At 43.7% G+C, this 5,764-nt stretch overlaps 1 pseudogene; it reads right to left on the bottom strand.

Moving 5' to 3' along the window:
• Positions 1–689: 689 nt before the first annotated feature.
• On the bottom strand, positions 690–5,175 carry LOC147736955 (uncharacterized; annotated as a pseudogene).
• Positions 5,176–5,764: the final 589 nt, after the last annotated feature.

Below are 5,764 nucleotides of genomic sequence, written 5' to 3'. Positions count from 1 at the left end.
CTTCTTCACTACTGTCACTTTGCTATGTGTACGGAAGTGAACAATCACTGGAATCAAACACTTTTATAATTCTGCAAATACGGTTATCTGTTTTTCTTCTTTACTGCTATTCGGATCTTCTATCATCTGGTATTTCAATGTCCAACATAATTTGAATTTTATCTTTTTACGTAATTCATTCCTCTCACCATAACTGGACTGTTCAGCTCTTGTCTATGTCCTCAGTCAATATTATTTTGATGTTCTTAAGTTCTTTCCACAATCTCTGCATCTCTAGGATTATTTCCATGTGAGTTAATTGAAGCAGTGTATTCACTGAGGGCTGTGTGGGATTGAAAATTGACAAAAGCCCTTCTCACTTTCAGTGCCCTTCTATGTTTTCCCCCTGTGTGTTCGCTGATGACTTTGTAGCTCTAATCGTGGACTAAAGCTTCATTGCAATTGAGTGGCTTTTCTCCTGTGTGAGTTCCCTGATGATACCTTAATACTGAAGAGAAGCAAAAAGTACTGTCACATTCACTGCAATGATAGGGTTTTCCCCCATGTGTGTTCGCTGATGTGTTTGGAGGTTTGATAATCGACTAAAGCTCTTCACACATTCACCGCAGTTGAATGGTTTTTTTCCCCTGTGTGTGTTCACTGATGATTTTGTAGTTGTGATGACTTACTGAAGCTCGTCCCACATTCATTGCACTTGAGTGGCTTTCCCCCTGTGTGTGTTTGTTGATGTTGTCGTAGGGTTAATAACTGACCAAAGATCTTCAAACATTCACAGCAATCACATAGTTTTTCCCCTGTGTGTGTTCGCTGGTGATACCTTAATGCTGAAAAGAAGCGAAAACTACTGTCACATTCACTAAAATGATAGAGTTTTTACAGCGTGTGTGTTCGCTGATGACTTTGTAGGTCTGATAACTGACTAAAGCTCTTTACACATTAATTGCACTTGCATGGTTTTTCCCCTGTGTGTGTTCGCTGATCTCTTTGAAGGTGTGATAACCGACTAAAGTGCTTTGCACATTCACTGCACTTGAATGGTTTTTCCCCTGTGTGTGTCCGCTGATGTCTTTAAAGGGGTGATAACCAACTAAAGCACTTTGCTCATTCACTGCACTTGAATGGTTTTTACCGTGGGTGTGTTCGCGGATGTCTTTAAAGGTGTGATAACCGACTAAAGCACTTTGCACATTCACTGCACTTGAATGTTTTTTTCCCTGTGTGTGTTCGCTGGTGTCTTTGGAGGGGTGAGAACCAACTAAAGCACTTTGCACATTCACTGCACTTGAATGGTTTTCCCATGTGTGTGTTCGCTGATGTCTTTGAAGGTGTGATAACCGACTAAAGCACTTTGCACATTCACTGCACTTGAATGGTTTTTCCCGTGGGTGTGTTCGCTGATGTCTTTGAAGGTGTGACAACCGACTAAAGCACTTTGCACATTCACTGCACTTGAATGTTTTTTTCCCTGTGTGTGTTCGCTGATGTCTTTGGAGGAGTGAGAACCAACTAAAGCACTTTGCACATTCACTGCACTTGAATGGTTTTCCCATGTGTGTGTTCGCTGATGTCTTTAAAGGTGTGATAACCGACTAAAGCACTTTGCACATTCACTGCACTTGAATGGTTTTTCCCCTGTGTTTGTTGATGTTTTTGGAGGTGTGATAACTGACTAAAGCACTTTGCACATTCACTTGTTGAACTGCATTTTAAAATGACCCACATGACTCCATTTTGTGTTGCCATGCTCTCGGCAACCTGGTGAAGTATTGCTTTCCACGTCCCTGTCAAAACTTGCCCAACCCTCCCTGTCATGATTTATCAAACAGCGCCTACCTGACTACAACTCCCAGGAGGACTTCATAGTGGGAGGAGTCTAGGACATATACGCCAGCGCAACACCAGGGCGCACTGTATGTGATTACTCTTCTGAACCTAGCTTGTTGGTGTTCGTTCCTGTTCGAGGAACGAGTGTTTGGACTATCGTGTTTGGGAGAACGCTGGTGTTTACTGGTGTTTGTGATTTACGAAGGGTTCTTCTTCGACTCCAGGAGGAGTTCACCTTCGTTTCCGTCCTTCCCGCTTGCGGCTGCAGCGGGGAAGGACTTTCTGCGTTCTCGGACGAGACGCGTTCTCTAGAAGCTCTGAGAAGTCGGAGGAGTTCTTCTACGTCCTTTGCTATCAATTGGGTTTCCTTTCTGCTTGCGGCTGCAGTGGAGAAGGTTTGGGCGTTTCCTGAGTCTCGGCTGAGACATAGCTTGGACACAAGTAACACGCATTGATTTCAGCGGCTGTGGTACGCATTGCTCCTTTTCGCTTGCGGCGGCAGCGAAGAAGGAATAAGTTGGGATTCATCGCAGGCATATACACATGAACAAAACAGCAAACAGGAAAGGCTTGCGGAAATCATAGTTCATTTTGGAAAACTACAATTTGGTAAGCCTCGGTAGAGGTTGGAACTGTATCCTGCTTATCTTGTTAGTATATTTTAGAGTGTTCCATTTAGTTGGGCCCAGCTGGAATACTAGTAGTTCTGTTTGTTTCGTACCTTGGATGTTCGTATGAAGTGACTGTGTCCTCCCAGAAACTTTGTTTACCCGCGCACTGCAGGAGTCTTCTTTCTTCTGGAGGAGTACAGCATCTGGGTTACTGGAGAGAGTTCTTTTCTGTTTATTGTTTAAGGGAAAGATAAAAGGGTAGGTTTGTTTTTGTGTTCCTGTTCTCACATGGTTGAGTATATGATTGTTGTTGGAACTAATTCTGGACTTATCTTTCAGGCAGCTATTATACAGTGGAAAAATATCTGCTATTAGAGAGGAAGATTCCCCTCCTGATTTATGGGGTAGGTATAGGCTACTAGTGAGAATTAATGAGAGTAGTCAGGATTGTATGCTATAACCTTTCTTTCTCTCTTTTTGTCGTTTCAGCTGTCCCTTTCCGTTGCTGTCCCTTCCCTTACCTTTTCTCTCGCTTGATTACATTTACCCTCTGTGTTGGTATAACAGTCAGAGAGTGAGGAAATCAGGAGGTGGACCTTTTTCAGCATCACCCTGATCCTGAGGGGGAAGACGTCTGTGACACTCCCTGTCCTTGTGGTCTACCCGATTCCGAGAAGCTGCCTGTGTGCCTCACCCCCCCAGTTGTGCCAGAGACTCAGCCACATCCTGTCCATTGTTGGTAACTCAGCCTGTCACGACCAGCTGCCCTGTGACCACACAAACTGATAGAGGAAGCACAAGGCTGTGCCCTGTGACCACACCAACTGATAGAGGAAGCACGAGGCTGTGCACTGTGACCACACCATGTGGACAAGAGAGCACGAGGCCGTGCCACATGATCACGCCGGTTGGGCAAGGTAGGACAAGGCTGAAGACATTGTGCAAACAGAGACAGATGTCCCCCGGCCCAATTGCACCACACGAGTCTGACGAAAAACTTGCCAAAAGAGGAACTTAACGAAATGACAAAACTTGTATTGTGTAAATGGGCGTGGCTAGTGCTATAAATATGTGTAATACTGTGGAGTAAATCAGCAGTCTCCGTAGAATTGTCTTTGTACCATTCTGGGAACTCTGTCCTTAGCTCGAGCTAATAAATTACTTGCTTCCCTCCACGGCTGGTTGGCCTGGTCTCTTTGGTAATGTATGATTTATGCAAGAAGGACCCGTAGATTTTAAGGTGTCCCCTGCACTGCTAGCTTTGACTCTCCTAATGTGGGGGGGTGTCTTTGAAAAGCCAGTTCTACACACTGCACTGGAATGGTTTTTCCCCTGTGTGTATTCGATGATGTTGTTGGAGGTTTGATAAGTGACTAAAGCACTTTGCACATTCACTGCACTTGAATGCTTTTTTCCCTGTGTGTGTTCGATTATGACTTTGAAGCTGTGATAACCGACTAAAGCACTTTGCACATTCACTGCACTTGAATGGTTTTTCCCCTGTGTGTATTCGCTGATGTCGTTGGAGGCTTGATAAGTGACTAAAGCACTTTGCACATTCACTGCACTTGAATGGTTTTTCCCCTGTGTGTATTCGCTGATGATACCTTAATGCTGAAGAGCTGCAAAGACTACTGTCACATTCATTGCACTTAAATATTTTTTCCCCCGTGTGTGTTCGATTATGACATAGTAGGTGTGATAACCGACTAAAGCACTTTGCACATTCACTGCACTTAAATGGTTTTTCTCCTGTGTGTATTTTTTGATGACGCCTTAATGTTGAAGAGTGGCAAAACCTACTGTCACATTCACTACAATGATAGGGTTTTTCCCTTGTGTGTGTTCGCTGATGTATTTTGAGGCTTGATAAGTGACTAAAGCACTTTGCACATTCACTGCACTTGAATGGTTTTTCCCCTGTGTGTATTCGCTGATGTTGTTGGAGGTTTGATAAGTGACTAAAGCTCTTCCCACATTCATTGCACTCGAATGGTTTTTCCCCTGTGTGTATTCGCTGATGTCCTTGGAGGCTTGATAAGTGACTAAAGCATTTTGCACATTCACTGCACTTGAATGGTTTTTCCCCTGTGTGTATTCGCTGATGTCCTTGGAGGTTTGATAAGCGACTAAAGCACTTTGCACATTCACTGCACTTGAATGGTTTTATTCCTGTGTGAGTTCGCTGATGACTTTTTAGGGCTAATAACCTTCTAAAGCTCTTTACACATTCACTGCACTTGAATGGTTTTTCCCCTGTGTGTATTCGCTGATGTCGTTGGAGGCTTGATAAGTGACTAAAGCACTTTGCACATTCACTGCACTTGAATGGTTTTTCCCCTGTGTGTATTCGCTGATGTCGTTGGAGGTTTGATAAGTGACTAAAGCTCTTCCCACATTCATTGCACTTGAATGGTTTTTCCCCTGTGTGTATTCGGTGATGTCCTTGGAGGCTTGATAAGTGACTAAAGCACTTTGCACATTCACTGCAATGATATGGCTTCCCCCCCGTGTGTGTACACTGATGTTTCTGTAGGATTGATAACTGACCAAAGCTCTTTGCACATTCACGGCACTTGAATGGTTTTTGTACTGTGTACATGTGCTGACGAAGCTTGCGTAGTGATGACAAACTAAAGCTCTTGCTGCATGTGTATGATTCTTCTTTCTTGGTTAGTGTCTCTGGGTCGGGTATATATTTGTCTACACCCCATGACTGCATTTCCTGATGGGCCGACATGGCTGATAAAGCACTTGTGTTTTTCTCACACACTTTATATGTGTGCAGTATTTTGCACGTTTGATTTCTGCTTTAACAATAACATGCGATAGCCACCAAATATTTGCCACACTCCTAATATATAGAATGTGTCTTTGTAGATGATTGTGCATTTAGATTGTTTTATGGCAATGCACGCTTGCGGGTAAAGGTGTATCTTCCTTCTGGCCGGTGCAAATTAGGACAGTCTATTGTATTGTAGATAGAACTCCTCTTTCATTTACCTGTCAGTTGTCTGGCTCCGCTCTGTTGTGCTTTTCTCTGGTTGCTGTGGTTTGGCCAGAAAGAGTTTACAATTCTCCTAAAGCACGGAATGATGGCTTGTCGTCATTTGACAAAACAGAACACTGTGGTAATCACATCATACCGATCCCATGATCAAATCTGGTGTTGGACACTTGTTTATACAGGAGGCGGTTTGTTATTGTTGTTGCCTTAATTTTCCTAAGGTCATTTCTTCGTCTTGTGGCGTGGAGGTACACAGCTCAGCCTCTTACAATCACTGAACTGCCATTGATGCTTGATCCGGGATCTGTCAGTTTGCGTGCAG

Source organism: Lissotriton vulgaris, chromosome 1_1 (genome assembly GCF_964263255.1).
Source record: "Lissotriton vulgaris chromosome 1_1, aLisVul1.2, whole genome shotgun sequence".
In the NCBI taxonomy this organism is placed as follows: Eukaryota; Metazoa; Chordata; class Amphibia; order Caudata; family Salamandridae; genus Lissotriton; species Lissotriton vulgaris.
This window is presented reverse-complemented; position numbering and strand designations above follow the sequence as displayed.